The 26,647-nt window shown below is 35.8% G+C and overlaps 1 long non-coding RNA gene across 2 annotated transcripts in view; it reads right to left on the bottom strand.

Annotated features, from left to right (window-relative positions):
• Positions 1-26,647, bottom strand: part of LOC140508872 (uncharacterized) — a 140,333-nt gene that overhangs the window by 103,506 nt on the left and 10,180 nt on the right. Inside the window, exons 2-3 of one of the 2 annotated variants that reach the window (XR_011968511.1) lie at positions 8,145-8,323; positions 5,101-5,248 (exon numbers count right to left, since the gene is read on the bottom strand). The exons of the other annotated variant lie outside the window; for it this stretch is intronic. This is a non-coding gene — a long non-coding RNA (uncharacterized lncRNA). Of the gene's footprint in view, positions 1-5,100; positions 5,249-8,144; positions 8,324-26,647 lie in introns of those variants that run through there. 2 annotated transcript variants of the gene reach the window in all.

Raw genomic sequence — 26,647 nt, 5'->3', positions numbered from 1 at the left:
TGTTTGTTGATATTTTGATTTCTCCATATTTTCTTGGAAATTCAGGGTGCTGACTCCCTTAACTAACTGAATAATATATGTACTTGGTTAAAGGAATGGTATATGTGCTTGATTTAAGTAATATTTAACCCCTTGAAAGTTGTTTTCCTCATGAATGCAGATCTAAGAACCTGTGTTAGCATGTTGGGGTGCTTACAAATTCACAGACCTCCTGAAATCTATACACAAAACCCTTGAATGCTCATGGATACTACCTTTTAAGATATGGTATCTAGTTCCTATATTAAAATTTTATTAGTGCCTATGGCTAAGGAAACCCAAACAAAAAGGCCTTTACTAGTCAACGTATGCCTATATGCAGAGGTTTACGGGAATATTCTTAGTTGCTTGTCTAAGAAAAAAATGAGTATAGTAAATCTTTGAATAACCTGAATGTTTGGGAAATAAGGCATTTAAATTAGTTATATTTTCCAGTTATTCAGGAGTTAACTCCTCAAAATAATTTATTTTCATCTTAGTTATTGAAAAATCTTTCTAAAGTATATTAATCTATTTCCTATTATTCACTATAGGACAGTCCAGAAGACATATACAAATGTTTCTATAGGGACTAACGAGGTTGCAGAACCTCAGAGACATCACTGAGCATCATTCTGAACATTTGTTCGATCTGTCCCAGAGACATATGGAGAAACATAGAGTTCCAGGAGCATAAAGCTTCTGAGCTGGAAACTGCCTTAAAAATCATCTATGGTGGGCTTATAATGATGACACCACATTGCTTCCAGTTACTGGGGTATGTTGGTTCATTTTCTCATTTGACTTAAAGAGAGAGGATAGAAAAAACTTCTAATCAAATAAAAGCATTTTGTCTATTTTTTTTTTTTGCTTTAAATAGTATTTTATTTTTTCTCATAATTTCAAATCAAAACCTTGAATTCCAAATTTTTCTCTCTCCCTCCCCTCCCCTCTTCTGAAAATGGTAGGCAGTTTGATATAATTTATACATATGCTATCATATAAACATATTTCTATATTTATCACAGTTGTGGAAAGAGTAACAAATCAAAAGTTAAAAAAAAAAAACATGAGAGAATAAAGTGAAAAAATGCACTTTGATCTGCATTAGAGTTCATCAGTTCTTTATCTAGATACAGATAACATTTTCCTTTCTGAGTCCTTTGTACTTGTCTTGGATCACTGTATTGCTGAGAAAAGCTCAGTCATTCATAGTTGAGCATCACATGATGTTGCTGATTCTAAGTGTAGTGTTTTCCTGGTTCTGTTCGTTTCGCTTTTCATCAGTTCATACAAGTCTTGCCAGATTGTCTTTTACTCTGTGTATGTCTTTCTGTTTCAAGTGTCTTTCTTGTAAGCAACATGTTAAAGGTTATTGGTTTTTGATCCACTCTGTTATCTGCTTCCATTTTATGGGAGACGATCCCATTTGCATTCACTTTTATGATTACTGCCTGTTTATTTCCCACCATCCTATTTTTCCTCCTGTTTGTTGAATAACCATTATTTCCCTTGATGTATTATGTTTAATTTTGCTGACAAAGTGATTCTTGGTTGTACACCAAGCTCCTTTGCCCTCTAGAAGATCATGTTCCATGAACTCCAGTCTTCTAATCCTGCAACTGTCAAGTCCTGTGTGATACTGATTGTGACTCCCTGTTATCTGAATTATATTTTTTCTGGCCATTTGCAGTATTTTTTCCTTCACCTGATATTTCTGAAATTTGACTATAATGTTCTTTAGGGTTTTTATTTGGTGATCCCTTTCCTGAGGTGATCAGTAGATTCTTTCAATGACTACTCTGCCCTCTGGCTCCAGGGCATCAGGGCAGTTTTACTTGATAAGATGCTGTTGAGGTCTTCCTTTTGATTATGACTTTTAGTCCATTAGTCCAATGATTCTAATATTCTCTCTTCTGGATCTATTTTCCAGATCAGTTGTTTTTCCCATGAAGTGTTTTACACTTTCTTCCATTTTTTCAATCTTTTGAATTCATTTCATTGATTTATGCTGTCTCATGGGTATTAGTTTCCACTTGCCCAATTCTAACTTTTAAGGTGTTGTTTTCTACAATTAGCTTTTGTACTTTCTTTTCCATTTGGCCAATTGGACTCTTTAAGGAACTGTTTTCTTCAGTGGATACTTGTATTTTCTTTTCCATCTGGCCAATTCTACTTTTTAAGCAATTTTCCAAACTGTTGACTCTTCTTGCCCTTTTAAGATTTTAAGCTTCTCAAAGGCAGAGATTATATTTTATGTTTCATGTTTTTATCTCATCTAGAATAGTCATATGTGTATGTGTGTGTTTGTGGGTCTGAGTTTGTGTATATACATGCACACACATTCAGACTCTGTCATTTCACCCAGACAGAGAATTTACCCTATGGTGAGAGGAAGTTTAGTATAATATTGAGAGTCAGGAAAGAAAAGGAAAGAAGACTTAGATTCAAGCCTCTTACACTACTAGCCCTGTGACCTTGCTTAAAAGACAACCTCTCAGTGCCCCCCAGGTAACTTTCTTAGACTATATGTTGCTGAGTTGATGCCCCTCTGAATCAGTAAGCATTTCCTTATGGGGATTTCCAAAAATCAGTGAAATGACTGGTCTACAGAGGGTGAAAAGAGGGAGGAAATTCATAATATAGAAACTCTCTCCACCAATGAAAATTGGCTACTGTTTTTTCACAAGTTTTTTTGCAGCAATCAGGGTTAAGTGCCTTGCCCATTTGGTTCCCTGGACACCAGGACCAATGCTCTATCAACTGTGCCTCCTAGCTTACCCTAACAAGTTGTTTTTAACTTGCTTTATTGGAGAGCTTCCTGAGGGCATTGAGAATTAGATGATTTGTCTGTGGTTCTACAACCGGTGGGTGTAGGAGGCAGGACTTCAAGAACAGCACTGTGTGCTACCTCATTACTTGTACATATGAAATATGTATTGAAATGAATAGTAGGAGTCTTACTAATCATAGTATTAGAGAAAATTACATGGATATTTTAAAATAACATATAGACAATAAAGGATTCATGCCAAGTAAGACTCATTCACATAGACCTTTTCTCCCAGTATTTGTTGATATTTAAGATTTTTTTCCCTAAATGACTCATATTAAAATCAATCAATTTTGTAGCGGGTTTTATGCTAGGTATTAGGGATAAAAATACATAGAATGAAATTACTTCCACTCACAAATGTCTAAGAATCAAGAGACTTTTGTTCTAAATCTGGATCTGGAATTACCCCCACTGAATGACCTTAGAAAATAACTTAACCATTAAACTTTTATATTTGACTAATTGCCATTTGACAAAAGGTTATTTGCTAGTCTAAAAAAAAACACATCAGAATGGCAAATCTTTGACAAACCTGAATGTTTGGAAAACAAGGCATTTGAGTTAGCTACATTTGCTGGTAACTACACTTCCCAGTAATCTAGGAGTTACCTTTTTCCACACAAAAGAAATTGCCCTTTTCACCTGAGTTGTTGAAAAATATTTCTGTAAGTTCCCTCTCAGCTATCAACTTTAAAACTCTGTGATCTATAATTACCCATACCTAAGATATTTTGGTTGATAAACTTATAATTGTTATAAAGTTTAATTCGTCAGTCTTTAAGATCTCTAGCTGAAATGCATCACAGATGATCTGCATACTTTTCCTATCCAATGGCTTCTTGCCAGAAATACGCTTCTTGGAATTAGAGTTATATGTCTAACTGGTTTTTTTTTTAGACAAACACAAGACATATTGTGTTTGGGAGGTAGCTTTCAAATGTTTATCCACGTTTTAAAGATCCATGTGGTGTTTGAAATGATAGTATCATAGATTGAGAACTTGAAGGAATCTAGAAGCATTTCATGTCCAACCCCCTCTTTTTTACAGATGAGGAAATGGATGCTCAGAGTTGTGACTTGTCCAAGGTCACACAAGCAGCAAGTCTCAGAGCTGGGATTAGAACTCATTTAAACCAAAGATTCTTTCCACTGAGCCATGAACTTACTCTGTCCATAGTCAATGATTCAAGTCAACAAACATTTATTAAGCCATTCCTATTTCCTATGTACCAGGCATTCTACTAAGCCCTGGGATTACATGTACAAGCAAAAAGAAAAAATAGTCATCTGTGTTTTGAAGGAGCATACATTCAAATGAGGAAAGATAATGTTAAAGACAGCATTAAAAAAGCTAACTATGAAAAAGAGTGGAGGGGAAAGTATCCAAAAGGGGGTATAGATAGTGGCAAAATTCAAAGAATAAGAAGTGAAAATGGGAGAAGAAATAGCTAATCTGGGTCCTTCCTCAAAATAGTGAGGTCCAAAAGGAACTCACCATGAGGATGAGACTGGCTTAATAGAACAATCTTCCAGGTAAGACCACAGGGGCAGAGGGAACTTTCGGAGTGAGAAGGTAGCTGAAAAGTCTAATAGAGAAATCCAGAGAAAGCATGACTGTGGATTCAGGAGTTCACAAAGAAATATGAGCTGGAATCCTACTGACTGACTGAAACTGTTTGAGAAAACCTTGCCAGGGAAAGTAGGACCTCTACTGTCAAGGTGAATTCAGAAGAAACTGAAGCACTGAAATTGTCATACCACCAGAAATAAAAGCCTGCCAACAGAATGTCAAATAGAGACAAATGAAAGAAATCTGTTAAACTTGACCCTCTGGTATTGAATTCATGTCTTAATATTGAATTCATAGTCTGATTCTAGGATCTCTCTCCCCTTGGGATTCTGTTGGTCCTGGTTTTGAACTAATCAAGCTTCTGCTCAGTATCTGACATAAGTTGAAAGTATAATTCTGATATTTGGAGATTGTACATAGTTTCCAAAAGTTCCTTTGAGCCCCCTCAAAAAATATGTGTAAAGGGACCATTTGTACTCTGTAGTGGCTCACATTTAGATACTACATTTCAGTTACAAAGTACTTGCTTCACAATAATACGGTGAAGTGGAAGTAAAAAGAATTATTATCCCTATTTTACTAATGAGAAAACTGAGGCTTAGAGAATATAAATTAATTCCATATGATCACATATTGAGTAAATGTGAGAACTAAAACACAAACTCAATAACTCTGACTTCAGTTTTAATATTTCTGCTCTCACACACCAATTTCTAGGGACTGTAATTCTTTGGAGTTCTGGAACATGCCTTGGTTGTCCTAGAAAATATCTGGAATCACGGAGGCCAAATCAAGAAAAACAGAGCTTGTATTTTGTTTTGATTCTGAGAAAATTAATGAGAAAGACAGGCATTTTAATAATAGCTCACTTTTATATAGGACATTTTATAAGTACTATATCTCTCTGCCCTTTTGCAGTCCTAGAATGGTTCTATGCTTACCTGCATATCCTTTGCTCTCCTTTCTAAATTCTTTTGTCTAGTTTTTGATCTTATCACTTAACTGAAACGGCTCTCTCCCAAATTACCAGTGATTTCTTATTTGTCCAACCTTGTCTCCATTATCATCCCTTTTGACCTCTCTATAGCATTTGATTCCCACACATGCTAGTATTTTCCCCCCAAAAAAATCCCATTGTGAATTTGTAAATATTTTGTATATGCCCATATATGTTGTTTTCCCTGAAAGCATGTACACTCCTTGAGGAAAGAGATCACTTCACTCTTGCCGTACTATTCCCAATGTCTAGGACGGTGACACATATGATTAGGCACTAAATAAATGGTTGTTTCTGATTAATTGAATAAAGGTTTACATAGCATTTTCTTCTAAACTATCTTGTGAAGCATATATACATATATATCTACATGTACGCAAATATATATGTAGATATATGTGTGTGTGTGTATATACATATAATGTATTTTTCTCTCCATTTTACAAATGAGGAAATTGAGAGTTTAAGTAACTTGCTCAGGGTCACACAGCCAGGATTTGAAGCCAGATCTTGTGACTTCAAGTGTAACATTCTTTAGTTATATTTCCATGACTAGCTTTGTGAAATCATAGATTTTTTTATTGATTTGGTTTCTAAAGATTTTTTTGTGTTCCATTTTAAGGTTTGACCATCAGTCACCACTTAATGATGATTTATGTCATCAAAAGCATCCCAAAGCTCTCCAGCAGAGTTGAATTCAATAGAAGCTACAGGCTAGGCTAGTCATCAAGAGAGAGGTAAAGGTTTGCATGTGCCCACAGAACACTGCAAGCAGCAAACTGAAAGAGTTATTTGCCAGAAGCAAGCTCTTATTGTCTTTGATGCTATTGATTTCCAGAAGTCTTTCCCTAGGACTTACTATTCACTAGACCTTTTAGATTTTATTGATTCTGGTTTTGATTTTGCTCATGCTCTGAGCCTTCTATTTCCAGTCCTACAAATCTATGACCCATGTTCTGATGACCAACCTTGTCTTTTTAAATGGCACTTGAGATACAGTGAAAAGAGCAGACTTTGACCTCACACGACCTGGGTTCCAAGTCTACCTCTGACACTTACTACCTGTGAACCCTTGGGCAAGTCACATAACCTCTCATGACCTCATTTTCCTCATCAATAAAAGAAGGGACTGGTACTAGAAAGTCTCCAAAGATTTTGTGCTCAGAGATTTCTCTAGTAAGAGATTTTCTTTTCTGAACATGGGGATTCATATATTTCTAATTCCATATGTGATAGCATGCAAGAGAAGAAGTTTGATTTTAGAGCTTATACTTGCTGATGTCTATACCATTTCTAGTACTGGCAATGATTCTCAGACACTGAATTTCTCCATCTAGGGCATTATGACTTTCCTAAATTGAATATGCTAATAAAAGCTGAAATCAGAGGTCTGTGAGATGACTTGGCTCCAGAAGAGGTCAGTCAGATCACACACACACTACTAATTGGCACTCCCTCAAACTGAGACATTTTTTCCATACCAAATAGCACTACAAAGCATTTGAAATAAACAATTCTATTACATCTGTGATCATCAAAGAAAAATAGACAAAGGGCTTTCAGATAGAGCTTGTCAACTGGCTAGGCATTGATAGTAGGAACTGGGAATGTGTATAAGAACCAAAATGAAAAAATATCTGGGAAAGATTTCACCTATGTACCAAACTTCACTAAATAAAAATTCAGTAAAACTATTTTTGCTGAATAAACTTAATTCAGAAATTCATTCTTCATTCTTGTAACAAATCTAATTTGGGGGATGGGCCTCTCCAAACTCAGCCAATTTGACCCCCAATACTGGTTCCTAAGTTCATAAGCAAGGGTTTCTCTGTTTTTTGATAAGACAAGCCAAAAAAAATGCTGTTGTGATACCATTTTAAAGTGCCACTTTCATGGCTTTTCACTTTCATGATCCAGCAAAATGAGATTTTAGTGGATCAATATCCTCTAAATAAATATAATGTTGGTTATACAGAGTATGCACATATATTCTCTGCCTACTTCTGGCCTATCATGTGGGAACTTTGAGGATCTGCTTCCATCCTCACATGCCTCATGACCTCACAACAGAAAATAATGAAGATTCCCCAATTGCTTGCTGATTTGGAAGAGTTGATGACTCATCAAATACAAAAAGGGAGTATCGATCTTGCTACCTCTGTCTTTTTTTACGGCTATGAAGGATGCAGACTGTTTCTGGCTACATCCTGACAGATAGATGGAAGAAGGAGTAATTTCCATGTCTCCCACTCAGTTTCCATCTAGCCATGAGTACATGACCACTCTTGCCTCTTGTATTTATTCTTTCCAGATCTTAGATGAATGAGCGTTCTGTGGGGCAATTGTTCAAGACTGTAAAATGTAAAGTATACAATGATAGGGTTGGACCAGATCATCTCTAAGGCACTTTCTAATTTTGACATTCTGTGGTTGTATCAACTGTGTGACTCTTGGCAAGTAGCTTAACCTCACTGAGCCTCAGTTCCTTCAACTGTAAAATTATGATAGTTACTAAAATCTCCCTGAATGCAAAAGACTTGACCATATGATCCTTTAAGGGACTTTTCTGGATATAATTCTAGGATACAATGTTAACTATTAGCATTAAAGCTGGGTGAAAATCCACTTACTGGGATCCAGTGGAAAACCATGGAAGTTTTAGGTTCCATTGCCATAGAGAAAAGCCTTGCTGTCACTTCTTTGAATTTTTGTAATAGCTCTACCTTTTCAAACTCTTTGTTTCCTTGGGTACAAAGGTGGTCAGGTAACACTGGTTGTGACAAAGTGGATAAGGCAGTAGATTGAAGTCAGGAAAACCTTAGTTCATATCCCAACTTTGGTGATTATTGGCTGCATGATCATAAGCAAGTCTTTGAATCTCTCTGAGCCTGAGTTTTCTCATCTGTAGAAAAGGCATAATCATATTTTGGTATGGGGTTCTTTGGAGATTCAAATAAGTCAATATATGGAAAGTGCTATGTAAATTTCATGTTAATTTTTTGCTCAAAAATACCCACTGCACCATTCTCTAAAATTCAGATTTATTTTTTGAGTATCCAAGGCCATTTACCAATTAGGACCACTCTATATCTTTCTAGTTTTATCACATATTACTCCCCAAAATATACTGCATTTTCCAGACAAACTGGACCATTCTTTGACCTTTCTCAAACAGTCCCTGTGTTTCCCTCCTTTGCTCAAAATATACTATATGATCAGAATGGTCTTCTATCCCCATCCAAAGTCAGTTACATTCCTAGCTACTTTTTAAAGGCATATATGCCATGTTCTTAAAGAAGCTATACCTGATCTGTCCACCATCACAATTCCCCATCAGTGATGATTTGGTATAATGGAAAGAAACCTAGGTAGAGTCAGGGGCCACCTACCAACTGTGAGACCTTTGACAAGTCACAATCTCACTAGACTTGCTTGGGATTCCTCCTCTATAAAAGAAGGAAGGAAGACTAGATCAGAGGTGTCAAACATATCATCTGCTGACTGTTTCTATTTGAGTTTAACACCACTAAAGCATATGATCTCTCAATGTCCCTTCCCATCAGGAAGGAGTGTGGTGACCTTCCCCCTCTAGCACGTGCATTGCATTGCCTGAACCACTCAAGATACCCTAGATTGACTGGAGGAATTAGATGTAAAGGGACCATAGCCATGCTAGTCACTCAACTCCTCTTCATGCCACTTCCATAGAAAACTCGGCGTTAGTCTTGTACAAAAATTCCTAACTTCTAATTACCCAAGTCCTCTAGATGCCCTCTATTTTTTATATTTCATTTTATTTTTCCACTAACTAACTATCTATCCCCCACTGGAAAAAAAGATGAAATCATTTTTTTAAATAAGCATAATCAAGCAAAACAAAATTCTGCATGTCTAAAGGATGTCCCTCATTCTGCACCTTGAGAGGATCATCATAAGTATAATGATTCATCATCCATCCTCTGAAATAGACCTCTTCTCTATTATGGTGTAGTGTAAATATTGTCAGATTTAGAGTAATGAGACCTAAGTTTCAATTCTAGCTCTGCTATTTACTAGTTGTATGACCTGAGGCAAGTCACTTAATTTCTCTGGGTCTATTTTCTCATCTATAAAAGTAATGTCAGACTGGATGACCTTTAAGAGCTCTTCTAGCTCCAAATCTTTTGCCCCATGATCATTGATCTTTTTATCTCACACACTCTTTCCATCACCTGGTTTGTAATGCACACCAGCTCTCTCTTGAAAACACCATGTCCCTTGGTACCCAGATCTGAAAGACTAGCTTCTCTTTCTCTCCTTGTCTCTCCTTTCTACCATGAACTCTAAGATGAAATAGTCACTTCTTCTCAAGGTTCATATCATTTCTATATCACAGTTAGTTAATCCTTATTGGTCAGCACTGGGTTCAGAAAATCCCTACTCCCTGCTGCTTTCTCCATTTCTAAAAATGTCATTAGATCAAGTAGGGAAAGGAGGAGAAAGAGAGTCCTTATTAGGTATTCACATCTGAGACCTCAGAATCTTTTTTAAAGTAAATTTCATTATCTTTGTTTGTGTCATCAAAATTCCTACAAACCTCTTGTTGAAAGATGTATAGATGAATTATTTGTTATATTGGATGACATAAATTTGCATTTCTTTTAGTATTAATTTCATGGATTCTTTCATATGGTTCATAATAATTTGTGATTCTTTGAGAATTATTTGTTCACATCCTTTGACCACTTGTGTATTAGAAAATGAATTTTTGTCTTATATACCTTGGATAACAAACCTTTATCAGAGAAATTTAGTATGAAGCTTTTTCCCATTTGATTACTTCCATTCTTATCAAGAACACATTAATTTTATTTCTTCAGGAGTTTTTAAGTTTCATATAATCTAAGTTATTTATTCTATCTTTTGAAATCACCCCTGTCCTTTAGTTAAGAATACATCTCTTGGATCAGGTGCTGAACCAGGTATACAGACCAGTCCCTCGCTCAAGTCACCCAAGCCTCAATCACAGGTGTAACCAGAGTCATAGTCACAGCCACAGCTGCAGCCACTCCGCAATCTCCTTGCCACCAACATGTCTCTTTCCAGCAAACTGACCTTGAACATAGTGGACATGAAGGGAAAAAAGGTCATCATAAGTATGGATCTTAATGTTCCCATGAAGAACAAAGAGATAACCAACAACTGAGAAGCAAGGCTGGTCTTCCTAGCATCAATTACTGCATGGATAATGGAACCAAGTCTATTATTTTGATGAGTGACAGGCCTACCTGATGGTACCCTCATGCCTGACAAATACTCCTTGGAGACCATGGCTGTGGAGCTCAAGTCTTTGCTGAGCAAATATATGCTTTTCCTGAAGCATTGTGTAGCCTGTGCTAACCCACGTAACGGTGCTACCATTTTTTTTCTGGAGAATCCTTGCTTCCACGTAGAAGAAGGAAAAGACAGAAATGTTTCTTGGAACAAGATCAAAGCTGAGCCAGCCAAAGTAGAAGCCTTCCAAGAATCTCTCTCTAAGCTGGGGAATGTTTTTTGGTACTGCTCACCATGGTGTAACTTCTTTATTTTTAACTGGAAACCAAATGATTTTGATAATTTTGCTTCTCCAATGTAGTCTGAGGTGTGGAAATGTTATTCATTTTCATCCCTAAGCTTTTTTTCCACTTCTTTTCTTTGACATTATAGACAAATCTTCTATTTTTTACAAATTAATTTTTATTTTACTGCATTTTATAAAGTATCACTTGATAGTTTAATTGATTTAGTACTGAAACTATAAATCAACTTTGATAGTTTTGGCAGTTCTTTATTTATTTAAGGAATATTTTGTAATTGAATCTATATAATAATTTTGTGTACTTTTGTTGATTGATTCACAAATATTTTGTGCATTTTAAAATTATTTTCAATGGTATTTTTCTTTCTAGTATTGCCTGTTGAATTTTAGTGTTATTATATTCTGTTAATTTTTGTGGATTTGTTTTGTAGCTCAAAAATTTTCTGAAGATAATAACTGTCTCAATTAGTTTTGTTGCTGATTCTTTGGGATTTTCCTGTCATCAGCAGTTAGAGCTAGTTTTATCTCATTTGCCTGTCTACACTTTCAACTTCTTTTTCTCATCTTATAATTATTGTTCACCGTTGAAGAACTGTATCGAATAATGGAAGAAAGGATGTGTTCATTCTTTTATCCTCTTGCTTTATTGGGAAAATTTCTAGTGTATAGTCTTTGCACATGATGCCTTATTTGGATTTAGACAAATGTTTTTCTGATATTAAAAAAGTTTATGTCTATACTTTATTTTCACATGAAGGAGTGATGCACTTTGTCAAAGTTTTTCTACATCTATTATTATAACCATGTGATTATGGATGCTTTTGTTTTTATATCATTATGTTGATTGTTTTCCTAATGTTAAACAATTTTTGCATCACTGGTATGAATCCAACTTGATCATAATAAATGATTTCAAAGATTAACTGTATAATCTGTTTGGCAAGAGTCTATTTAATATTTGAAATCAAGACTCATTGATAATATCAGTCTACATTTCTCCTTCAGCATTATAATTCCCTGATATAGTTCTCAAGCCCATCATTAACTCATCAAAAAAAAATCTATCAAGGTGCTTTCTTTTTCAATATTTCAGAATAAGTTTTGTAGTATTAGTACTACTTGTTATTTAAAAGTTTAAAAGTTCAATAGAATTTTTCTGTTAATTTATCAGGACAAGAAGGTGGTTATTTTTATTAATTTTGGCATTTCTATAACAAATAGTTCCACTTTTTCTAACATTTGATTTGAAATCTCCATTTTGTATTCTTTTAGATTATTTTATATTTTTGAAGGTATTCCTCCATTTGTTTTGTGTTCTCAGTTTTGTTAGCTTATTAGTGCACCCAGAGGGTTTTGCTAATTCTTATTATTTCTTCTGATTTTGTTGTAATTTCATCTATTTTCACTTGCTATTTTGTTGATTTCATTTCTCTCCCATCTTCTCTCTAGTGAAATTGGCTAAAATCTGGTCAGTTTTGTTGGTCTTTTCAAAAAATTGCAGTATACTGAATTCTTCTTGAGAAATGACCGGACTTATTTGCCCTTCACTATTTATCACTGATATTTATAATCTGTCGCCTTTCCCCTTTGTCTATTTTATGTGCCTTCACATTCTGTAGTTTAGTCTAACAAAATTATTGAGTAGACGCAGAGTTGTAAGACTCAGTTTTTCAGGTCTGTTCTTCTACCATTACTTCTACTTAAGTTCTGTTTTCATCCTTTCTCCTGTGTACTTTTAGAAAAAAAAATCTCTTAATGATCCTTCGATTTTAATTTTATTCTTATTATTGAAGGTGGCTATGTTTTTCCATTTTTCTCTTTTTCTTAGAGTAATTTGTTTTCTTACTTTTGGCTTCTTTAACCACTGCATTTAATTACCCTTCTTGTATTTCTGTCTTTTAGAGTATTTGCAAAACAATCTGCTCACTTTTGGTTTAGTTTGAGATATTTTTCTAGGAATGTTTCAAATGCCTCTCTATTATTGAATTTACATATATTTTCATAGATGATTAGGCTCAAGTTTGCAGGGTATGTCACATTAGGTTGCTTCTTGAGCTCCTTTATTCTTCAGAGCACATTAGTCCATTTCTTTCCATGGTTTCTCATAGATATAAAATAGGCTTGTATTATTCTTGTCTCCTTTCTTTTATATTCACTCACAGAATTTGTCAGTTACTATTTGTGTACTCTTGAGTAACTCATTTAACTTCTCTATGCCTTAGTTTCTTCATCTATATAAAAAGAAAAGAGATGGTTGCTCTATATGACCTCTAAAGTCCTTTCTACCTCTAGATCTATGTTTCCATGACTTCTTTAACTGGTATTCCTTAACTTTCTAAGTCTGCATTTCTTTTCTGTAACCCTTGCCTTCATTCAATAATATGATGTAAACACCCTGCGTTTTCTTAAATTCTCTATAATGCCCTAGAAACTCAGAATTTTCAGTAATGCTTTCTAGACATATGAGACAGTTTTGGCAAATCACTGAATTTCTATGGGATTCAGTTTCTTCTGTATAATGATGGTCTTGGGCAAGAACATTTGTAAGCATAACTTTTTTTTGCTTTCTACTTTTATATGAACAGCTCCTTTAATCTGAGTAAGGAAATTGATTTGCCCTCTGGGCATATACTTGTAGTCAATTTACAAAGGGACATTTTAGATTTATACTTCTATTTTATTGCCTCTCAATTTCTGATTGCTTTCTAATGTACTAAAAAAATTCACTGGCCTCAAGAAATCAGAATTTTAATCCTGTTTTTTTCACCAACTAGATGTGTGATTTGGAGCACTTCTTTAGACCTCTATTGCCATTTCGGTCAAATGCCCAGGTTTCATTGATCTGTAAGGCTCTCCTCAGCTCTGACCCTCTACCATCTTAAGCACTTTCTGAGTATCCAATTGTTTTTCAGATATAGTAATAGTAAATATAGTAAATTCTTATAGTAATAATCAAATACATAAACATATATGTATATGTGTACATATTCAATTTTATATACTATGTATTTGTATATATGTATATTTAACTGATATGTATAATTTTCTAACATATTTGATCGGTTTAAAAAGGTCAGAGACTTCACTTTCTAGGAGTTCACTAAATATGGATTGAATCACAGGAGGCAGCTAAATGACACAGTGAATAGAGCTCTGGACCTGGATTCAGGAAGACCTGAGTTCAAATCTGGACTTGTGTATTTACTAGCTGTGTAATCTTGGATAAGTCACTTAGCCTCTTTTTCCCCATTTCTTCAACTGTAAAATGAGTATAATAATAGAACTTATCTCCCTGGGTTGTTATAGGTATCAAATGAGACTGTATTTGTAAAATACTTAGCACAGTGACTAACAAAGAGTAGGTGCTATATAAATGGTAGCTATCATATTTTTTTAGTAGTATTAATGAGAAGAAAAATGCAAATTGAAACATAAATCTGAGGCTCCCACTCACACCATGATGAGAATGCAAAGATGACAAAAATGAAAATGACAATTATTGTAGGGGTTCTAGACAGTAGGAATGCTAATTCACTCTTAGCTCTATGAATTCGTTCAACTATTCTGGAAAAGTTTTGGAGTTACACCCAAAAAAGTCACTCATTTATGTACACTCTTAAACCCAACAATACTACTAGTAGAAACATACCATAGTCTATTTTTAACATGTCATTTCTTATAGATTTCAGTAGGCTTTTTCTTTTACTCATTGGAGACAACTTTGTAATTTTTTTTTATTAAGCCTCTTTAAAAGTACATTCACAGTGATGTCTAATTTCAATGGCAACAAACTAGGTTGCTAAATTGAAGATTTGCATACCAGATAATCTATTTTCAATAACTTTCTGGATAAGAAAATGGTAAAAAAAAAAAAAAGTTGCCCAAAAAGTTGTTCATACTAGACTTTCTGATATATTCAAAACCCACCAAGAATCATGCAGATCACCTATGGGCATGACTATAATTTCTGGTACCACAGATGTATGATCCTTGTCCAGTGATCAGTAAGTGGGGGTAATACTAGTGCATATTATTTAGCTATTCTCTCTGTAAATGAAACCAATAGACAGATAGATGAATGGCTCAGATATTCTCTTTGAACCCAAAGGCAAGAAGAAATGCTTTCACAGGCCATGAAGTTAATCAATTGCAGAGATCATGATGGACAATTTTTTAAAAACAATAATGAAAGTAATTACAGATTATGCATCAAAATTTGATTCAAAAGACGAAGAGGTAGAGAAATTTCATGAAACACTTGATAATGTCATCCAAATTAAATCAACATTTACTTAAATACTTAGTGATTTCAATGCAAAGGTAAGTAGAAGATGGGATAGCCCACCAAAAAAAGTATGTTGAGGAATACTGTCAGAATGAAAAACAAAAGAGGCTGGGTGTTAGTAGACTCAAGAGAAGTCTCACACCTATGGATCATAAATACTTTATTTAAGGTGAAAGTCAAGCAAGTGAAGCTGGATGTGATGAACACCAGCACCACCAATATCACAAAAATATTTTGCCACTAACGGAGCTGAATTAAATTAGATTTTGAGATAAACCATTACTTTTGACATAGCTGAATATGAATAAAATTCAAATAAGACATGAATCTTCCCTTCAATAAGCTTAAAATTTAGTAGAAGAGGTGATATAAGGACACAAATAAATGATACAGAATTGAACATGAGAGGAATATACAAAAAATACAAACAAAATACAATTAGAATCTTGAGGAAGGAAAGACCATTTCTAACTGAGAACTAGGAAATGTTTGAGAGGGGTCTGGGAAATGGATAGAATTTTAAAATGATGACACTAACTAAATGAATTTGTAGATTCAGTGCCACAGCAAGAAAAATACCAAGGGATTACTTTGTACAATCAGACAAAATAATAACTAAATTTATCTGGAAGAATAAAACATTGAGAATCTCAAGGGAGAAAAATCAAAAAGCAAGAATAAAGGGGTTCTAACAGAACCAGATCTTGGACTAAATTATAATCAGTAATCAAAATTATTTCATATTAGTTTAAAAATAGAACTATGAAACACATTAATATATAATGTATGTATGTATATATATATGTGTGTGTACACACACACACACACACATATATATGTGTGTGTGTGTGTATATATATATATATATATATATATATATATATATATATATATATATATATATATATATATATACATCACAGAGAAGTGATTAAATATGGTAGTAATGTTTGATAAACCTGTAATTTCAGTCAAAACTTCTGGGAAAACCAGAAAGAAGCCCAACAGAGATTAGGTTCAGACCAACATCTTACACTGTTTGCCACAATGAAATCCAAATGGGCACATTAGCTTAATATGAAAAGTTATATCATAATAAAGTTTGAGGAGAAGTGAAGGTAATACCATTCCCTATCATAGACAGGAAGGTATTTTTAACTAAACAAGGGATAGAAGTGGTCTTATAAGATAAAATGATAAAATTTAATTAGATTAAAATTAAAAAGACTTCACATAAGCGAAACTAATAGTTAGAATCATCAGGGAAATACTTAACTGGAAAAAAATTATAGTAAATTTATCTTATAAAAGTTTAATACCCAAAGTATACATGAAATGTCTCAATGACTTTATACTGGCTAACTCCTATACCTGGCATGCTTTCTTTCCTCACTTCTACCTCTTAGAAACTCTGTGTTTCTTCAAAACTCTAAGGAGTCTTTTACCTTCTGCAGGAGGTTTTTCTGGTCCCTACTAGATATTAGTGATTTTTTTTCCATCTAAACTTGCCTTGTATCTGCTTTATGTATATCTTGTATATACTTGTAAATGTATATATTATCCCTTCTATTCAAATTTAAGCTGCTTAAGAGCAGGCTATTTCATTTTTATCTTTCTATCTCCATAGTCAAGTGCCAGGCACATAGTAGGTATTTAAATGCTTGGTGATTGATTGAATTGACGTAAATACATGAGAATAACAGTCATTTTCCAGTAGATTCTGGTCAAAGGATAGAAACAGGCAGTTTTCAAATGAAGAAATATAAATAACCATATAAAAGAATGCTCCAAACTATTGATAATACTAGAATTGCAACTGAAATTCAATTCTGAGGCTCTGTTTCATACCCAGCAGAATGTCAAAGATGACAAAAATGAAAATGAAAATTATCATAGGGTCTGTGGGAACTTAACTACACGAAATCATTCTTATTGAGTCTATTAATTAGTCCAAACATTTTAGAAAACAACTTGGAACTTTACCCCAAAAACCTAATGTTTTCCCTTTGACCCAAAAAAACCACTGTGATATATATATATATATATATGTGTGTGTGTGTGTGTGTGTGTGTTTGTGTGTATGTATGTATATGTATATATATGTATGTATATATGTATGTATGTATATATATACACACACATATATAAATATATATACACATAGATATAGATATAGATATATACACACATATATATGTACACATATTGCAAAACGGTTAAAAGATGAAAAGGCCCTAATATATTTATAGCATTTCTTTTTGAAGTACAATGCAATTAAAATCACCTTAGTGCCCATCAATTGGGGGGAAACTGAAAAGACTGTGGCATGTGGATATAGTGAAATATTATTCTGTAAGAAGTTGCGGATATTATGAATCCAGATAAATCTGAGAACACTTGTATAAAATAGTGCAGAATTAAAGAGCAACTTACACAAAGATCACAGTAAGAAAAAGGAGCATACCTTTAAAAAACTATAGAACTTTATGACAGCTGTTTTCTGGCTGACATTAAAGGGAGAAATAGCAAACCCTTTTTCACAAAGATGCCCCCTCATTTTGTTCCAATGACACTTGTGAGGCCTGGAGAGAAATAGCTAATGGTCTGGAGGGGCGGGGTGGGGGTGCAGGGGAAACTGCTGTTCCAGAGGCACTTGAACTCTGTACTATGTCTTAATAAAGAAGTATGCAACCCAGTTCTTAGCAGAGGTCTTACAGTTTTAGAAATCCCTAATGTGTTGATCTATTTTACTTAAGCTTACTTACTTTATACAAGGGAGGCTTTCTGTGATGAGGGGTGGTGTTGAAAGGTGGGTTAGTATTAGTGATAAAGATGCTAAAAATAATTGTGATAGAATAGCTTACATTTGTATAATACTTGCAGGCTCCCAAAATGCGTTATGAATTGCATTCATTCAAAGGAAAGGCCATCAATAAAGCACTTAAGGATATGTAGGAGAAAGCAAAAAGAAATTCTAAAAGAGACACAAATAGGACAATTTTTTTAAACATATGTTAGATTTAATCTATACTTTAAAAAAAACTATATAAGACTGAAAGAGAAGTTCATGATTCCACGTAAAATTCTCGTTTTTCTTTTTCTTCACATCCTTCAATTATCATGTTTGGTAATATTTAAGTTCATAATATTAAAAATATTTTTGTTTTATTTTTAAACAATGAGTAGGATTTCAGCAGAGGCAACTGGCAGAGCATGCATTTCAAAAAGAGGACAGCATGAGCAAAAAGGCACAGGCAGGAGGTCACAAGTCATGTTCTTGAAACTGTTTTGCTAGAACACAAAATATATCCAAAACAGTAGTGTAAGATAAGTCCACAAAGGTAATTTGGTGTCAAATTCTGGAAAACTTCAGCTGTTAGACTACAGACTTGAATAGACAACCATAAGGGAAGCAATAAGGAAGCGCTGAAGAGCTTAGAACAGAATGTCAATCAGATTTGTGCAGAAGGAAAAGTAACATGGCAGCAATATGAAGGATGAACCAGGGAAGGAGGAAGGAAAGGCTGTAGAAAGGAAATCAGTTAAACTATTTCAATAGTCCAGGAAGGCAACCATTAGATTCTGAGTTTAGATAGAAAGGACAGGATGGTTACAAAAGATTTTGCAAAGATAGAATCAACAGGACTTAGGAACAGATTGAATGTGGGAGGTGAGAGAGGGGAAGGAGTCAAAGAAGATGTTTGCATCTTAAACCTGAGTGACTGAGTGGGGAAGAGGAGGGAGTAGTCTTCAGAAATGCCTTTTTCATGCAGTTTTTCCAAGTTAGCTTTGGTTTCCCCAATCTCATCCTAGCTGAAAATGTAGCCAGGTCTGAAGCTAGGCACAGTCTTGGGACTACAACTTCTTACCTTTTTTCTGTATTGGAGATATTTTTGATAATCTAATGAAGCCTGCGGATTCCTCAGAATAATACTTTTAAATGCCTAAGTGACTTTGCCCAGTGTCATATAGCTAGTAAGTGTCTGAGGCTAGATTTGAACTCAGATTTTACTGACTCTGGGCCCACAACTATCAACTGAGCCACCTAGGGGCCCCTAAATGCAGGTGCAGCTAGGTGGTGCAGTGGATAGATCACCAGTACAGGAGTCAGGAGGACCTGAGTCCAAATCTCACCTCAGACACTCTATACTCACTAGCTGTGTGACCTTGGGCAAGTCACTTAACCCCAATTGCCTCATCCTGGGTCATCTCCAATCATCCTGATGAATATCTGGTCACTGGATTCAGATGAGGCTCTGGAGGAGAAGTGAGGCTGGTGACCTGCACAGCCCTCCCTCGCTCAAAACAAAGTCAAGTACAAGTCATGTCATTACTTCTCTGATGACATGGTCTTCCTTGCCAACAAAGGACGAACACGCACTTTTAAATGCAATACAAAGGAAACCAATTATTTTGAAATAGAGTTATCAAAATCTCTAGAAAAATATGCCCCAAAACACACACACACACACACACACACACACACACACATACACATATATAACACATGTTCCAAGATCACAGATTAGAACTTGTCTTGAAGAGTTGCCTAAGGCATTGAAAAATTAAGACAGCTAATATTTGTCAGAGGCAGGACTTTTACTAGTGTTTCTGACTCCAAGGGCAATCTTCTGCTATACAATGCTGTCTTTCTACAGACAAGCATATGCCTGGATAATTAATAGGGTAAAACATGATTCATAATAATACTCATCCAATAGTATAGAAAATGTGAAATTGAAATATTTAGTCAAAATCTGGAAAATAGGGGAGGAGCCAAGATGGTGGAGTAGAAAGATTCACATACGCTAGCTCCGAACCTGCAGCCCATAAAATATCTGTAAAAAAGAACTTCCAACAAATTCTGGAGCAGCAGAAGCCATAGAACAACAGAGTGGAGGAGATTTCTGTTCCAGAGAGACCTGAAAACCTGACGCAAAAGGTCTGTCATGCCCCGGACCCGGAGCCGAGCCCAGCCCTGCCTTGGCTGTGCAGCACCGAGAGGAGCGGATCTGAGCAGGCTTCAGGGACAGAATCTCCATCGACCACACAGGTCCCTCCACCCAAGGGCACCTGGGGTGAGAGAGAGAGTCTTTTTGGCTCACTGGGAGGGAAACTGGGTGCCCCCATAACTCAGGCCCCCTCGGGAGGCAGCAGCAGAGGCAGCAGCAGACAAGGGCTCCCCAAGCAGGCAGGAGCTTGGATCCATTGTTGAAGGTCTCTACATAAGCCCCCTGAGGGAACTGAGCCCCGTGAGGCGGCCCTGACCCCACCTGAGCACCTGAACTTAATGTCACACTGAATAGCAGCCCCACCCCCGCCCAAAGCCCTGAGGCTGGGAAGTAGCATTTGAATCTCAGACCCCAAGCACTGGCTGGGCAGATCTGGAGGCAAAGTGGGTATGAAGAGAATACTCAGAAGTCAAATCATTGGCTGGGAAAATGCCCAGAAAAGGGAAAAAAAATAAGACCATAGAAGTTACTTTCTTGGTGAACAGGTATTTCCTCCCATCCTTTCAGATGAAGAAGAACAATGCTTACCATCAGGGAAAGACATAGAAATCAAGGCTTCTGTATACCAGCCCACCCAATGGGCTCAGGCCATGGAAGAGCTCAAAAAGGATTTTGAAAATCAAGCTGGAGAGGTGGAGGAAAAACGGGGAAGAGAAATGAGAGACATGCAAGTAAAGCATGAAAAGCAGGTCAACACCCTGCTAAAGGGACCCAAAAAAATGCTGAAGAAAATAACACCCTGAAAAATAGGCTAACTCAATTGGCAAAAGAGGTTCAAAAAGCCAATGAGGAGAAGAATGCTTTCAAAAGAAGAATTAGCCAAATGGAAAAGGAGGTTCAAAAGCTCACTGAAGATAATAGTTCTTTCAAAATGAGAATGGAACAGATGGAGGCTAATGACTTTATGAGAAACCAAGAAATCATAAAAACAAAACCAAAAGAATGAAAATATGGAAGATAATGTGAAATATCTCATTGGAAAAACAACTGACCTGGAAAATAGATCCAGGAGAGACAATTTAAAAATTATGGGACTACCTGAAAGCCATGATCAAAAAAAGATCCTAGATATTATCTTTCATGAAATTATCAAGGAAAATTACCCTGAGATTCTAGAACCAGAGGGCAAAATAAGTATTCAAGGAATCCACCCATCACCTCCTGAAAGAGATCCAAAAAGAGAAACTCCTAGGAACATTGTGGCCAAATTCCAGAGTACCCAGATCAAGGAGAAAATATTGCAAGTAGCTAGAAAGAAACAATTCAAGTACTGTGGAAATACAATCAGGATAACCCAAGATCTAGCAGCTTCTACATTAAGGGATCAAAGGGCATGGAATAGGGTATTCCAGAAGTCAAAGGAACTAGGACTAAAACCAAGAATCACCTACCCAGCAAAACTGAGTGTAATACTTCAGGGGAAAAATTGGTCTTTCAATGAAATAGAGGACTTTCAAGCATTCTTGATGAAAAGACCAGAGCTGAAAAGAAAATTTGACTTTCAAACACAAGAAGGAAGAGAAGCATGAAAAGGTAAACAGCAAAGAGAAGTCATAAGGGATTTACTAAAGTTGAACTGTTTACATTCCTACATGGAAAGACAATATTTGTAACTCTTGAAACTATTCAGTATTTGGGTAGTAGGTGGGATTACACACACACACACACACACACACGCACGCACGCACGCACGCACGCACACACACAGAGACAGAGTGCACAGAGTGAATTGAAGAGGATGGGATCATATCTTTAAAAAAATGAAATTAAGCAGTGAGAAAGAAATATATTGGGAGGAGAAAGGGAGAAATGGAATGGGGCAAATTATCTCTCATAAAAGAGGCACTCATTTTGGTATGAAAACCTATCTTACAATACAAGAAAGTGGGGGATAAGGGGATAAGCAGGGTGGGGGGGATGATGGAAGGGAGGGCACTGGGAGGAGGGAGCAATTTGAGATCAAGACTCATGGGGAGGGACAGGATCAAAAGAGAGAATAGAAGCAATGGGGGACAGGATAGGATGGAGGGAAATATAGTTAGTTTTATACAACACGACTATTATGGAAGTCATTTGCAAAACTACACAGATATGGTCTATATTGAATTGCTTGCAGAGAGGGATGATAGAAGAGAGGGCAGATTGGTGATAGGGGCAATAAGAATGTTCAGTGTTTTGGAGTGGGGGAGGGGACAAATGGGGAGAAAATTTGGAACCCAAAATTTGTGAAAATGAATGTTAAAGTTAAATAAATAAAGATCCAGAAAAAAAAATCTGGAAGATATTAATCAGAAAGAACCAATCCAATTTTTTGGTAGTTCAGCAACAGAAAAGTCTAAGATCTTAATTATTTTTATTTTAAATTATCCATAAAAGTTTTTTTCCTTCTGCTAGGTATTCCCTGAAAAATCTGTATATCCTGCATGGACGACTCTGCCTCCAGTAAACCTCTTAATTCTGCTCCTTTGAAAGACTCATCTTAATGTGTTATTGCCGTTAGCAGAGATGGATGAAATCAAATTTTATGAGAAAGCAATTACATGTGACATCACCACAGTAGCTTGTCAGACCCAAGATGAAGTAAATCATCTTTCATCCTCCTCTGTGCATTTCAAAAAAAGAACAAATATCATCTGGTTTTTTTCTATAGTTTCACAAACATCCATTTAGTCTTTCCTCTTCAACCAATAGCCATGGCAAAAGCATAGAACCATATTTTATTTTCTTAATTTCATACTATTGCAATTTACTCACTGCATTTATCACTATCATTTTTATTTTATGTATTTTTTCATTTAAAACTGTAGTATATAATCATTTCCTTTTTTTCTTTTATTTTGTTGTGAACTTAAATAAAACAAGCACTTTCACAACATAGTAGAATAAGGGGGAAAAGATCATTATGTTGGGGTGATGGGAACTGGACCCTGAATTTTCCCATACATTTCAGCCACCCAGTCCCTGGATTTTCACACACAACCCAGTTCCTAGTGACTCGCCTAAGGCATATGGCCTACCCCTGTCCCCCCTGATAATTTAATTAGCTTAGTTGATATTCCTTAATCCCATCTAGATCTTTTCACTGTTGCACCTGGCTCACCCTGACTCTTTTTCCCTTTTTTTGTATATAAGTATCAGTATCATCCTCATCAAATCTGCAGATTCCTTAAGAATCTTGCCAAGCCTATTGGCCTTACAATACTGGAGATATACTAGGAATCTTGTACACCACACTAGTGTTACATCAAACCTCACTACTTTGACTGAAAGAAGGCTTAAGTGGTTGAAGTCTTTCTGGCATTCTCTCCTCCCTTGCATTTCATGGTTCTCAACACCCCAAACTGAGATAATTGTGCATGAAACTGCAAATCTATTATGTATGACTTGCTATACCTTTTAAATATAATAAAGTCTGTATGGCCCTTTCTTTTTTTTCTTCCCTCCCTAACCCCCTGCCCTAGAGATCACTACCATTAAACACAAATATGCGTGTGTATGTATATATATATATGTGTGTGTGTGTGTGTGTATACATATATATGTATATACATATATATATATGTAAAACCATTCTTTACATACATTTATCAGCTATTTCTCTGGACACAGATAGCATCTTCTCTCATATGGCCCTTGTAGTTAATTAGAGTCTTAAGGACAACTTTGAGTGCTTAAGTAACTTTGACTGTCATATAATCATTTCAATCAAAACCTTAAAAAACATATAAACAGAAAATCTGCCAGAGTAAGGTCTAGAGGACAGAGATGATAGGGAGTGGTCTTGGGATTCCATTAATATAGGAAACTTCCAGATGAAGAAACTTCCTCTATTCAAACAAAATGGCACCTTCTGCACAATTTACAGACAAGGAGAATTTTCTAGAGCACTGAGAGATTATGTGACTTGCCCAGTGACCTGCCCACAACCAATAGGTGTCAGAGGTGGAACTTACGCCAAAATCTTCCTGACTCTGAGGCAGGATCTGTATTTTGCCAGAGAAAAGGGAACAAAATAGTATTTGTTCCCAACCCCAACCAGGGAACTGGTCTTTCTCTTCAAAATTCTCCTTGTTCTCAGTGTTAGTTCAATTCTTCTGCTTCTCCCAAAAAGACTCTATAGGGGGTTAGGAACCTATTTTTAGTATCTTCTAGCTTCAAATTTGATTCCAGGAAAAATTTCTTCAGAATGAGAGGCGTTCAAATGGGTAATGGACTGACTTTACTCAGTAGAGTGTTGGGGGAGGGAAAGGGATTGACTTCCTTCTCCTGGAGAGTCCCCAAGAGGAGCTGCTCAGGTACATCATGATAGGGATTCCTTTCAAATATGGGTTAGAATAGATGCCCGAAGAGAATCGTTCCAACTCTCTGATTCTACAAGACTGTATTCATCTTCTACCCAAGAAGGCAGTTAATCTCCTTTGTAAAAGAAAGGTGTTGTCTGACTCTAGTGTGCCTGAGGGTGATTGATTTAAAGGTTTGTGAATATGTGAGCGTGTGTGTGTGTGTGTGTGTGTGTGTGTAAGAGGAACTCCACATATATAACCCCTGTACAAATGACATCCATGAAGGTACTTCCATATAAAGTGTGGCTAAAGTCCTAAATAAGAAACATTCCTGGGTTCTGGAGCCTTTTTTTCTATCCCAAAAAATCAATCCTATCACCTACAAAGTCTATTTTTTCCCCTGTCACTCTATGGAAAGAGGGAACCATCAAGTGTGTTGGGAGGAGGGAATGAAGAGTAGAAATCTTATTCCTTCATCCCCTATTGTTTGCCTTTCCCTCCTGCTGAAGGAAACGGATTTACCTCTTTTCCCTGTGAATGAATTCAAATCCTCCTTCAGCCACTTAATAGTTCTATGAACCTGGGTAAGTATCAACCTTTCCCAGACTCTGTTTCCCCACTTATAAAATGGTAATAATAATAGCAACTACCTTACAGAGTCAGTGTGAAAATCAACATTTGGCAATTCATAAAGTGCTGTACAAGTTCTAGTGATGACAACGATGGTGATGGTGATGGTGATGGTGATGGTGATGGTGAGGCTGAGGGTGAGGCTGAGGGTGAAGGTGAGGGTGTCCAAATGGGTGATGATAAGGAAAAGGTAAAAAGAGAAGGTCTGATGAAATAAGCTGCTGAATGAAGTAGAAAGATGGTTAAATTTAGATCCATGAAGTCTGAGTTCAAATCTCATCTCTGATAATAAGTAGAGCCATGACCTTAGTCAAATCATTTGCCTTCACTTGACATCAATTTCCTCACCCACAAAATGAGTTATACGGCTGGACTAATTGATCTCTAAGTTACTTTCCACCTCTTATGAACTTATGACCTGTGATATGGATATCCTGCCATTAGCAATAGGAGCAGTAGATACAAAAGGGGCAGGACCCAATGAAATCTATGATGGTTGAGGGGTATCATAATATATAAATGTGAAATGGAATTCTGAATCCCTAAATGTGGAATCAATACACAAATGCATGAATATTTTTACTTGCTCTCCTACATATCATTCACCTGTATCATTTCCTCAGTTTATCCTTAAGTAAACTTTTTAAAACCCCTTCCAGACAATAAGGAAATTTCTAAGACCCTAGAATTTAAGTCCAATTAAAGATCATCTAGTTCAACCCCTTCCTTTTTTAGATAAGGAAAATGAGGACCAGAAAGCCCAAGGTCCCATAGCTAACTAATGACAGAGGATGATAATAGTAATAGTTAGTGGCTAGCATTTCTGTAGTGTTTTAAGGTTTGCAAAGTGCTTTGCAGATATTGGCTCATTTGATTCTTGCAATAATCCTGGGAGGTAGATGTTATTCCTATCAGTATTTTATATGTAAGGAAACATACATATAAAACATACATACATACATACATATATATATGTATGTATATATAGGAAACATACATAGGAATTTAGAGATTAAGTGACTTACCCAGAGTCACATAGCTAGTAAGCAACAGTAGACACTATAAAATATCTGGGAGTCTACATGCCAAAACAAACCCAGGGACTACATGAACACAATTACAAAACAGTTTTCGCACAAATAAAGTCAGATCTAAATAAGTGAAAAAGCATCAGTTGCTCATGGGTAGGCTGAGCTAACATAATAAAAATGACAATCCTACCTAAATTAATTTACTTATTCAGTGCCATACTGCTCAAACTACCAGATAATTATTTTCTAGAGCTAGAAAAAATAAAATCAAAATTCATCTGGAAGAACAAAAGGTCCAGAATATCAAGGGAACTAATGAAAAAAAATGCTAGGGAAGGTGGCCTAGCCCCACCAGATCTCAAATTGTATTATAAAGTAGCAATCATCAAAACCGCTTGGTACTGGCTAACATAGCTAGTAAGCATCTG

The sequence above is a fragment of the Notamacropus eugenii genome, chromosome 5, assembly GCF_028372415.1.
Source record: "Notamacropus eugenii isolate mMacEug1 chromosome 5, mMacEug1.pri_v2, whole genome shotgun sequence".
NCBI lineage: Eukaryota > Metazoa > Chordata > Mammalia > Diprotodontia > Macropodidae > Notamacropus > Notamacropus eugenii.
The sequence above is the reverse complement of the archived record's forward strand: the minus strand, read 5'-3'. Positions and strand labels throughout refer to the sequence as shown.